Source organism: Vulpes lagopus, chromosome 23 (assembly GCF_018345385.1).
Source record: "Vulpes lagopus strain Blue_001 chromosome 23, ASM1834538v1, whole genome shotgun sequence".
Lineage (NCBI taxonomy): Eukaryota > Metazoa > Chordata > Mammalia > Carnivora > Canidae > Vulpes > Vulpes lagopus.
In genome coordinates this window covers 34,772,344-34,785,192 of record NC_054846.1, presented here as the reverse complement: position 1 = coordinate 34,785,192, position 12,849 = coordinate 34,772,344, and the positions used below count along the sequence as shown (strand labels likewise).

The 12,849-nt window shown below is 39.2% G+C and overlaps 1 long non-coding RNA gene across 1 annotated transcript; it reads right to left on the bottom strand.

Annotated features, from left to right (window-relative positions):
- Nucleotides 1-1,499: 1,499 nt before the first annotated feature.
- LOC121481501 lies at nt 1,500-12,641 on the bottom strand. Its single transcript, XR_005985306.1, has 4 exons — nt 12,473-12,641; nt 11,374-11,426; nt 1,679-1,820; nt 1,500-1,554 (listed from the first exon to the last, which is right to left on the bottom strand). It is a non-coding gene; the product is annotated as an uncharacterized LOC121481501 (long non-coding RNA).
- Between the last annotated feature and the right edge of the window lie 208 nt (nt 12,642-12,849).

The following is a 12,849-nucleotide window of genomic DNA, read 5'->3' as shown; positions in this document are numbered from 1 at the left end:
AATATGGGACCCAGCCCTCAGCCGTCCTAAGTGATCAGAGAGAGAGAGAAAGAGAGAACAATTCCCCGAAGATCACATCCTACAGGTGTGGATGGTCAACACCAGCATTCCTAGGTTGCAGTCTGATGCTCAACATATCTATGCATCCCCAGCTGAGCTTCTACATCTTCTGCAGGAAAAATTTATGTTCACTTTAGGCAAATAAAAATCTGGACACCCATACACGCACGCACACACACACAGTCTTAAAGTAATGTGGAAAAGAAATGCAAGAACCCTAAAGGTTTTACTTTTTGTCCGTGGTTAATATATAAGATATCAACAATTATGGCCGTTGGTTTTTCCTAAAGGACCATAGCACACCCAAAGTTGCTTACCATGCGTTTTCAGGCCACAGGGTTGATAGACAAGCTAATTAACATATTTTCACTGTATTGAACATTCCTAGGGCATGTAGCAATGAGCTAATGTTGTAGTGGCTCAATTAATATAAATCCAGTATAATTAAGCAGTTATATATTGTTCTCGAATGTGCTAAAGAGTAAGAAGTAGTTAAAAACAGTACCAGGACGATAATGAACAATCCAAAAATATATTGGTTAAATCTGTGTGCAATCCATTTTAAGGGGAGTTGTATAGAACTAAAATTTTGTTAACAAACAAAAATCAGTTTTTAACCTGTTGTTTGTAATATATTTGGAGGGACTGGCCAGATATGCAGAAAACATTTCAAAATAATCACCAGATAGTGTGAAATTTTTCCTTCCTACCAATAAATTCAAGTTTCTCAATGCTAAAAATCTAAAGAATATCTTTTTTTAACACCATAAATGCCCCCTAGTTACTATGCCCCTAATTACTATAATAAAAAGCACACTGACAAAGAATTTAACCTGGCTTTTAAAAAAAAATTGGGATACTCTAGCTTTTCCCATTCTGGTTTTCAGAAACTTGACTGTTATAGTCAAGCAATGTTGATCCAATGTAAGTAATCACAATAGTTAAAGGATTCATTTTAAATAGGTTAAAAAAAAAAAAAAACACATGCCTTCCTCCATACACAGGCATGCTTCTATCTCTATATTCTCCTGTGTTAATTCGAGTCTAACTATAATAGGATTATAGCCAGTCCTGGGAGTAACCTCCAGTTTCTCTTCAATAATGAAGTACTAACAATCCTGAAGCATTAAAGTCAAGAGAAAGTCTCTTTTCTGAATCTAGTCTATATTATCTTCTCATTACCCCATTTTACATCTATGTGCCCGTGCTAGCTGTGCTAGGAAGTCCATGTCTTATTTTTTGGTTTTATTTCTAAATATGTCTGTGTACTTTTTTTTTAAAGTATAGTTTCTAGGACTTACATTTTCCATAATCATTTTTAATGAGGGCCTCACTTTCCTTCTATGCCCTTTGCAAAAAATACTGGATGCTTCATTTTCAAAATGTTAGGCTCTAGCTTTAGTGCAGTCCTCCGAGCCAAACGGGTCCACAGTTTTTTCTCTTCTTTTCTCCCAGGTCACTCTTCTCCACTGTCCTTTGCTGCCACTGTGGCAACTGAGAAATGAGATTTATTTAAAGTATTTAATAGCCTTTAAAAAGAAAAAAAGTCACTCCTCATGCAGGATAGATTGAGCACAAGGATAGGGCCAGCATGAGCAAGGAGTAACATGTTACATACCAAAAGATCAATCGATCTGGGAAGAACACTGAGATGGCCGTGCGCTTCTGTGGAATCTCAGGACAAGAAATGGCATGGAACCCTGGATCTTCTCTCATGTCTGTACCTTTGTCTAACCACAGCATAGGCCTATAGAGGTGAGCTGTCAAGAAAAGGAAGTTTCCTTTGTTGCTTTTGTTGCTATTGTTGTTTTCTTAAATGGCAGCTTAGTTATATTTCAAAAATAGAAATCTAGGTGGCGAGTCAGGAAGAAAGCTTGGTATGACAGGGGGGATGTGAGCTAGCACACGGAGACATATTCACAGACAGTGGAGGGGTCTGGAAGTGTCTGCCAGCACCTCCTATACGTATGCATGGTTCTCCCAAGTACAGTGAGAAGGAAACTAACACGTCTAAGTACTTATCAGGCCAAGCACCAGAAGCAGACGTCATGGTCTTTCTATCCAACTGCCACATCTCTCCTAGTTTTTCCTTTGCTGTAGAGTCCTCCCCAAACAGGAAGGAAAATACTGAATAATCCCTTCCCCAGCTTTGCTTATAGCCCAGACACAGGCATGTAATCCAGTACAGGCTAAGGGGACCAGAAGGGACATTGCTGGGCCTTCTGGGAAGAATTCTCCCTAATGAGAGACATGCAAAGAAAAATGCCCACCCTTCTGCTTTGGACGTTGTCATGTAAGGGCGTGATACCTGGAGCTACTGCAGCCCAGAGAATGACAGAGAAGGTAACAGAGATATCTGATGCCATTGAGCATGTGCACCAGTGCAGGGAATCCTTAGTTCTGTGTCTGTTGTTCTTTGAGAAAAATTAACCCCTTGCACTGAGGTCCCTTTTAATTGAGTATTTGGTTTCTGGCAGCCACATGCACCCTAACTGAACAACATTGTGCCAGACACTTGTCATGTGATCTCTTTTGATGTTTATTTACTTATTTATTTTTAAGCAATTATATATATATATATAATATCTATATCTATAGATGGATAGATAGACAGACAGACAGACAGACATATAGAAAGAGACCAAGTGGGAGCAGGTGCAGAGGGACAGGGAGAGATAGGATCTCAAGCAGAATCCATACTGAGCAAGGATCCTGACATGAGGTTTGATCCTATGATCCTGAGATCATGACCTGAGCCAAAATCGAGTTGGATGCTCGACCAACTGAGCCACCCAGGTGCCCCTCTTTTGATGTTTATAATCACCCTGACAGCTGAGCATTATAACCTCCTGTCCCCATTTTGGAGACAAGGAAACTGAGGCCCATAACAAGGAAGGATCTTGCCCAATGTCCCAAGACCCTTAAGGACAGAAGGCAAGGTTTGAATCTGTGTGCTTGTGCATGAAGCACATGTGCATCTGCAATTCTCATCACTTACTGCCCTTGTGTGTCCTCACACTGCCTCTTTGGAACAGCAAATATTTACCAATGGCGTTAGATTTGAGTGCAGCAGGGTAGGTGTAGGCAGGTGTGTCTTTGTTCTGAGATCATGGCAAGGACTGTAAGAAATAAGGGTTGAACACAAAAGGCAGTTTTTGTTGTATAACATTTTAGAAAAAGCAAATATAATATTTCTCTTTAGGGCAAGAGGGTTGAGGCGTATATATCCTTGATTACAATTAGATACCAATTCATAAATAGAAATTTAACCTTGTAAATGTCTTTTGGACACTCCATGATGGCCAGACTTTTCACTGTGTCTCCATCTTCCCCAGAGTGCTCGCTCCTGATTTTTAGGCAAAGAGTCACTCACGGGCCCAACAACTTAACTGGGAGGATTTGAAGAACTGCCTCTGGCAAATGATGGATGTTTTCAAATCCTCCGATTTGAAAACCCACAGAATCCCTCTAAGATAGGAGACTAAGACCAAAGGTCAGAGCATGTTATTTTTCTCTTCCTTAGTACTGCTTGACTTTTAAAAAGGACTTAGTTTGACAAATTCTACGAGACCCTAGGAAGGTAGAAAATCCAATTATTTGTGTGTCTACAGGCGCACCCTTTTCTAGATGCAGTTTTGCAAGATGGAAGATTATCTTGCTGGTGTCATCTTTGCTTTGCTTTCCCAGATAAGGGATCACTGTCCTCCTTGGCCTCAATCCTGGGCCTCTTTGACTCGATCCAGCCCTAGCCTGGCTCCATAGGAATCCTCCCTTGGAAAATTTTCTTCCTACACGTTATCTCTAATGTTCTTTTGGTAAGTTCATTCAAATCAATGGTTAATGGCATTTCAGAGTTAAATGATTTATATCAGGTACATGTGGGAAGTAATGTATTTACAAGGCTTTAACACAAATTAGTAATTTCCTTGATGTGGAAATGTCAGCCACAGCCAAAGGATTCCTCTAAGGGAGGCAGGACAATGACACATGGGCAGCTGCCTGTTGCACCAACCAGCCAACAGGGAACTAGATTACTACAGCTCGTCCTTCAATAGAAAACAGCTTTTGGAAAACATCGGCTTAGGAAAGACATTCTAATAATGTGAAAAGGCTAGGCTGCACTGTTATTTTCCTAAACTCATGTTCACAGTGAAAAGCAGCCAGAGTGGGAAACATAAATTCAGTCTTCACTGCTTCTAGCCTAAGCCACCATCATCTGTAAACTGGAACTGATGAGATAATTAATTAGAATCTAGCCTCTCCTGTCACCAGTCCACACCTCCCCTTCTTAGTCTCTTCTCAAAATAGCCTGAGTTACCCTTTAAAAGCTAACTCCAACCAAGTCGTGCCTTTACTTAACCCCCCCACTGGCTCTCCCGCTCACCCAGGATAGAAGACCAAGTTCTGACAGTGACTGTAGGCCCAGCTTTGCTTTCACCAGTCTCCTTCTTTGCCCTCATTTTCTAGTCTGTCTTGCCACTCCAGCCACCGGGGTTCCTTCTGTGTGGAGAGAACCCCAGGGACGCTCCCGACTTGGGCCCTTAGTTGTCTTCATGGTTCAAATGCTGCCTTCTCAGTGAGGGTTCCATAATCACCCTGTTCGAAATTGCAGGTCTTGGTTGGCTGGACTCCCTTCGGCTGCAAGCTATTCCCTTTCCCTGCTTTGTTTTTTGCTGTAGCACTTCTCAGCAGCCATAACACATGTTTTACTTGTGTGGATCATTTGTCATCTTCCTGTAGTGCTCCTCCAGCCCCCTTGCTAGAATGCACACTCTAGGAGAAGAAGAAAGTTTGCCTTTTTTTTTTTTTTAATGCTGTATCTATAGTACATGGCACAGTATCAGGGCCATACATATTTATAAATTAATTTTCCCACCTGCCTATTGTTCCAGGGAATGTCATTGCAAAACTACGGTCTTGCCCCTTTCTAAGTCACTTAAGCAGAGAAATATTTCATTGAAATGAGATTGGAAGGCTTAAAATGCCAGACTCAGAAAATGACTAGAAATCCAAAAAAAAAAAAAAAAAAAAAGAACAGGCACTGAGAACTGGCAGGATTGGGCCAGGGTCGCTTTACCTCTCCCACTGTGAGAAGTCTCTAACTGTCCTCCTATCTCTGCACACTTCCTGTGGCTCTGGAATGCCAGCCAGCAAGTCGGAGCCCTGGAGGTAATGTGCCAACCAGCCAGCTGTCGAGATCCAGGGAGGGCAACAAGAAACCCCTGTTAGCTGCCAAGTGGGAGCCTGGGTGCTGCCTCCCACCAAGATGTATACAGTAAGGGATTCCCTGGTGTAGGGACAGATATGGATCATGGGCAGCCAAAGAAGTAAACATTAAACCAACAAAACCAACTCTAACCCACAATTATAAATAGAAAGTGACTTGCATTTGTTGCATTTTGTTTCTCTCTATTGTTTTCTAAAACTTCTCAGTGATATGAACAAGCATATTAGCTTATATCATGATTTTTGTTAGAGAAAATTTATACCAAATCACATTAAGGTAATAAAAATTTTAGCCAGACCTCCATTTTTCCCTTGAGACAGGCTCTGATTTGCAATTTATCCATACTTACGTGCTAGAATGACAAATGAGTGAACTGAGAGGTCTTTGGTGAGTCATCTGATTTCTTCAGTGTGAATTTTTATCCAGAGATCATTTGTGTTTCAAGAAACTTACATAATAAGATAAAGAGCAGCAATGAAAAGCAGATGCTCATCTGACTGAACCATTCATCACTTTATTCCCCATAAAACACAGTCACGCATAGTATTGAACTAGAGTTCAAATTCATCACAAAAGTTTTTTTGTTTGGTATGGGACTATTCCAAAGATGGACACATCAATCCCTCTCATCCTGGTCCCCTTTGTGAGTGACTTTACTACTCTCACCAGACTCCCTTTGAAATTGAGCTAGCCCTGTGACCTAGTGGAGACTAATAAAATGTGGTGGAAGGGACACGAGTAAATCCCAGGCCGGGTCCTTAATATGCAATATGGCTCTTGATTTTGACCTTGTAGAAGCCAGCTACCAAGTATGGAAGTCTGGGTTACCCTCTTGAAGAAGCCAATGGAGCAGAAGGCCCTATAGGGTGAGAGACTGAATGGAAAAAAATGCAAGGTGCCCCAGAAAACAACCAGCATTAACTGACACACGTTGGGAGTGACAACCTCTTGGATGTTCTAGAGCCACCCAGGAAATGCAGTCACATGAGTGACCCAGCCAACCGTGAGGAGTAGCAGATCGCCATATAAGCCTAGTCAAGACAGCAGAGTTGTGAAAAATCATTCATGTTGTCTTATGCCAGTAAATTTTGAGGTCGCTGTTATACAGCAGTAGGTTGCTGAAATATTTAAGATATAAAGTTTAAAAAAACTCAATTGGGTAGCAGCGTTGTTAAATTTTTCTTACCAATTAGGAAATGTCCCCCCAAAACCCTTTGCACTTAAAAAGTACAGTATATCCTTCTTTGCTGGGTCACGCTCTAATGAAATCCAAGGGCTGGAAAACAATTGAATTTTTTAAAATGGATCAAATCTTGTGTGTGTGTGTGTGTGTGTGTGTGCATATGTGTGTGTGCACATATGTGTGTGTGCACGCATGCATCCCTCACCACCTGTGAAGTGTGTGCAGCTTCTATCTCCTTGGCTTTATGAGTCCTGTCTCTGGTGTACCCTACTACCAATTCCACAAACTCAAACACTCACTTGACAGTTGACCTTTGACTATTTCTGGGCATCTCCCAAGTACATAAACATGTACTTACAAGTACTACTTTCTAGCTGTCTTGTCCCTTTTTCCTTCTTTCCTGCCATTGCTTCCTGCAGCAGGGTCTGGCTGAGGCAGCTTCTGCCCCATTGAAGATATCCCAAAGCTGCCAATGACTCTGTTTCCATGAAGCTGTTTGTTCCTCTACCGAGTTACCAACATCCTATCTGGACTTGATGACCATGCAATACAGTATCTTCTCTGGCCATCTTGCTATTTCAGCTAGGCCGCGCATCAGGGCTACCTTGAAATTCCTTGGTCCCACAGAGAATTTAGTAAAACTTCAAATGTATTTTCTCTCTTCCTGAAAATGCAGATAGCAATCAGGCTGGGTGAGTTAATGATCTAAACAAAGGACACTGAATTGATCACCTTTCCCTTCTGAAGCCAACTTTGAAGCTATTTGGATTCTACCTTCCTCATATCACTCTTGTATTGCTGGAGACTCCAGAGATGCCAGCGATATGTAAATCGAAGGCTCAATACTAAACAGATTCACACTGTAAATGTATTGAAGGACCAATATTCTCTGCCCTTCTCGGAGTTATTAACAGTACTCATGTTAGACTGGAGGAAAGGCCAGAAACCTGTGGATACTATTTGACCGTCTGACACTATTAGTTGATGGTCCAAATAAATAGAGACTTGGTGGTGGTATTTTCTCCAACTGAATGTTACTATCATGGCTATTAGTAGAGGTTGCTGGAAATGCAGCAGTTGGTTTGAAGATGGTGATTCCTGATATCTATTGGTATGATCATCACTTCCCTTCACTGCCTCCACTAACTGATCCCACCTACAGTAGGGATTATGGGAAGCAGCAGGTCCTCATCACTTCTCTGACATAAGGATTGAACCCTATAGACCCTGCTCATAGAGGAAGTTGCTAAGAGTTGACTATTATGTATCTATGGGGCCTCTGTAAGTATTTCTCTTCATCTGTTGTCTACTTAAAGGTCCCTTGGCATCTGGAAGGGGCTCAGAACTACTTTCTTTCACTTGTAGAAGACAGTGTAGAACTGACCCTCCAGTCTTCTACTGGAAATTACATCACTTCACATCTTTTTTCAATGAACTTATAAAAGTTCTCTCTAGGTGCTGCAGAAATATGCAGATGAGACAATTCTCTTTAGCTGTTGTCAGATCTAGAGCACAGATCCATTTTTGGTACCAGCAACAAGTGCCCTACAGTGTGACCTCTCTGAGCACTGGAGAAAATACCCATCAGCTGTACCTCATGTATGAATTCATAAACCCTCCTGTCCTTGGGAGTACTCTGTTGAAGCTGATCTTGGCACAAACTGTATGGTTCTCCTCTCTCTCCTTTCTGCTTTCCTCCCCTAACCCTGGTCTCAGTGCTTGCTTGCTTTTTTTATGTTTGAATTAATGGTTTATATATTACACAATCTTTTTTGGAAGCAGTTGAAGTATAAACATTTAATAAGCAAATAGATAAAAGTGTCACATTCTTTTATACCTGTTCCTTTCATAAAGAACAGAGCCATCTATTCAGAAAAAATACCTAAGGTGGGTATCTATAATACCTCAGACATATGCAAGCTAAACTCTAAGAGTGACCTTAAGAGTATAATAGGTATAAATTATCTGGCTCTAATGAAGCCACACTCACTCATAGACCCAAGCCACTCCCATCCCCTCTCCTTGCCCTACTTTCCTGAGCAGGAACATCACATGCTTCTCCTAAAGTCCACTGTGGGACAGCAAGACCTCAACGGGTAAAAGCAACCCTAAGTACAGGGACATGCACAAATGGCAACAGCTCTATGCGTGTGGCAAAAGCCACTTATTCCTGCCATGGGTCCCTACCTAAGACAGTATGTGCTGAACACAGCAACGATGACAGACAGCCAGGCCTGCTGAGGTCAGTTCTCCCAACCCCCGCGGCCCTCCAGTTAATGTTCCCCTGAGGCCCGTGCAGATGGTCACGGACACAGTTCCCTGTTGCCCTTCTCAGGATTGGTTTCTTGAGCTGTTTTTCCTTCCTTGCTTCCGCATACTTTACATTCTACAATAATAAAGCTGGGAGCCAACTTGGAAGTGAAGCCCCTTCAGGCCTCTCCTTGCTCCAAGATATGGGACTCTGAGTTATCATTTTGTTGCTCATCAGATCGTACCATGCAACAGTTCACAGTAACTTATCTGACCAGTAGATCCTTCCTGAAGTCTGAAAGTCTCCTCTAGCTTCTCTTGTAAAATCAATGCTCTCATGGAAAGAGGCAAGAGGAGTACGCTCTCATAAAGTATATGTTTTGGCTACTGATTCCCCTTCTTTTGACTTCTTGGTCTCTCTCTTATGGCTCTATGATGGAATCCTTTAGTTAGTTACCTCAGAGAGTTGAGAATTTCAGTCTGGTTACATGGGGTATGTGTGGCAACTGTAGGATAGTGGGGCAGAGATTTGGGCACAAATAATTTTGACCTGTTGGAAGGTTTTTTTGTTCATTTGTTTAACACTATGCGGCAAACTTCAAGAGGCTCCAACTTCAGACACTAGATTCTAGGCAGCCATTTTAATGTAGTTTAGATGACAAATATTTAATTTAGACTGAGTCAATATTAAAATGAAATTATAATCCTTAATCACTCTTTACGTCATTTTTTTTCAAGTTACTTTGAATATGTGATCTGTGGTGCTTTACCGTATTTCTTAAAGAAAGCAAGTTCTACAATCGGTGTTCCTGGGACTTTGCTGGTGTGTAGCTACATTTTCAAGGATCTTTGTTAAAGCTCCCCATAAATGTAACAAGGAGGCAAACTTAACTAATACTATAATGTAATAGCTACCTTTTAGTGAAGTCACTTTTAGCAATTAAACTTTGGACAAATGTCTTTGAAGCGAGTTTTTGCTCATGCACACAGATAACATTGATTTCAATTAACAAACAAGTTGCTATTACACATCTGCTATGCACCAGTTTGAGGATATGCAATTTGCAAAATATGTTAAGAATATTAAATAAGGTTCCTTCCCTAAAAGCACTAACAGACTACTGAGGGGAGAGAAGAGACCAAACAAGATATTATGGTACCCGTGTTCAAACTCCACCTACCACTTTAGGCAAGTACTACTCAGTGTCTTAAGTTTCTTTCTCTGTAAAATGGAGTAATAATAGTACCTATGTTATAGATGATCTACCAAAGTTCTTGGGGATGTGCATGCGATAGACATAGAGTAAACATCTATACATGTAAATCCATGTTGTTGTTAGATAATCTTACACCACCAAGAGGTAAATGTCACCTTGGTTGTGTCATTTCGGCCCATTAGTTTATTTCTTTATTATATATTTTTGGCCCATTCGTTTAGATATCAGTGTCCACATCTGTGGGGAAAAAAAAAAAAAACATGTTTTCTAATGATTCCCTTCTGTTCTATCAATTTTAGAAAAAAAAGGGATTTTAAAAAATGCTAAAATAGAGGTGCCCAGTGACTCAGTTGGCTGAGTGTCGGCCTCCAGCTCAGGTCATGATCCCAGAGTCCTGAGATCAAGCCCTTTGTAGGGCTCCCTACTCAGCCAGAGTCTGCTTCTCTGTCTCCCTCTGTATTCTCTCTCTCTCTCTCTCTCTCTCTCTCAAGTAAAGAAATCAAATCTTTTTTTAAAAAACTAAAATATATCCTATTATTTATAATCTTTTCATTTTTGTAGTTAAAATTTTAAAACAATTTACGTATAAAGATGCCTTATTTTCAAATACTTCTCTATCTTTAAAAATGTTTTAAAAACTTATAAGCTGGGGCACTTGGGTGGCGCAGTGGTTGAGCATCTGCCTTCAGCTCAGGTTGTGATTCAGGGTCCTGGGATAGAGTCCTGCATCAGGCTCCCTGCAAGGAACCTGTTTCTCTCTCTGCCTATATCTCTGCCTTTTCTCTGTGTCTCTCATGAATAAATAAATAAAATCTTTAAGACAAACCTTAAAAGCTAAAAGAAACGGAGGGGATTTTTTTGCATTTTAATTATTTGGTTATCATTGAATTAGAATGGTATGAATTAAGTTCTAAGTATATCAAGATTAGTGATCACACAGTTCTATTAGTAATGCAGTGATTTATTTCTTTTAGTGGGTTTTTTGGCCCTTGATTAAGGCACATAATTTTCTTTGAACTTTATTATTTGAGAACAGAAAATACTAAGTTATATATTTCATTCTTTTCCAAAATGATAGTTTTTGTTTTGCTTTATGTTTGTGTAGTAAACAAATGTAGTGAAACTACCAGTCACCAGCTAATTACGCATCTTAGAAACTGACATATCAAAACAGTTATTTTTGCCTCATTGCTTATTGTTAGAAGTTGGTCAGTAACAAGCTCTTAAAGAAAGGGTTGTAAGTTTGCATAGTTTATTAATTTACACCCTGAAGAAGTTGTTTTCCAATCGTTAGTGATATTGTTGTTATTCCTGGATCTACTAAATGAATAAGTATTTCCTCCAGTGTGCCTGTTTTATTATAAATGTATTATGCTGAACAAAAGGTCATTGTTAATATCCATTTGATAAAGTGTTTTATTTATTTTTTTACTCACCATTGTTTGCTGTTAGAAGATGAATAATCCAAGTTCCCTGATAACTGAGCACTCTGGAGGAATGAGGAAAGAAAAATGGGAATATTTATTTTATCTTGTCTCTTAAACTTAACAAAAGTATGTTTCCAGTGTAACTTATCACAGAAATATACAGAAAACAAGCTGACTGAATCACAGGCTGATAAATAACACCCCTGTGAGCCCACAGCCACAGGTGTTTATAGGCAGGCATTATGTTAAAAAAAAAAAAAAAAGGATTGTGTTTGAAGTGTTTTTGTACCAGTAAGCTACTGAGTTGTAACTCAGTAAGTTTTGTCACATGATTTATATATTTTCACTAGGTAGTTGATAGTTTTATCAACATGTTTTGAAATAAGTATCAGACATTATATGTATGAATCTAGGTAAACAGATTCAAAACTTTACTGTAAAAATTAGTACTGTATTACTTTACAAAAAGGTAGTTCAAAATTATTTATCTTTAAAAAGAAAAATCAAGTAAACTTAAAACAGATCTTTGGGGGAAAAGTGAAAAATGAAACTTTAATTATTCCTAGAATTGTAAAGCATTCTTTGTCCAGGGAACTTAGGATCAAAGCATTATGATCTCAAATTTTAAACTGTTAGCTATAAAAAATTCTGTTTTAAATAGGGTGGACAGTTTTGACATTTTTGGGTGATAAAATCATACATTTTTGGATAATGAAAGTAATCAAAAAATATCTGTAATCACTAAAATCTGGTTATATATTTTAAGTGTCAGAATAATACCTTTATGAAACAGAAGAGTTTAAATTCTTTAAGTTACTAAGACATTGTTCTCTAATTTCAGTTTTTAAAGATATATCTAACACCCTGTTGGTGCTACAGTCTGAAAACAAAAATAAACCAGTGTAACCACATTCAATCTATTTAGTTTGTCTATGAATACAGTCCCTGCTAGGATGCTCTCCATTAGGTAAAGATTTGAAAATACATAGAGGAAAAGTAATATAACCATAATAATTTTTAAGAACCTTGTAAAGTGCTTGACATTTATGGAAATAGAAGTAAATTTCAAATTCTATCAAGAAGCAAAAATATAACATTCAGAACATACCTGTTAATTATATGAGAAAATTATGAGCTCGATTCTTGCTGATGAAAATTTTCCTATCAAATTGTTTTAAGGTTATTTCAAATTGCAGAGTTGTTTGAATGGCTTTTCTTGCCCAAACTTTCTGAAGTCTCTCTCCTGCCTTACTCGAGTAAAGTTTAGACCATGTCTGTCTTTAGGGTAACCCTTTCTTTTGTCAAAGAAAATCAACAGATTCTAATTTGTTGAACCTGGAAGAAGCTGTTCCAAAAATGCAGCCAGCCTCTCTATTGTGATGATTTCAGCCTATCACACAAAAATAAAGTAACCTCTAAGCCAAGTCAGGGAACATCAGCAAAACAGGCAGTGTGGCTCTATTTGTTTTAAAACCTATTTCAAGA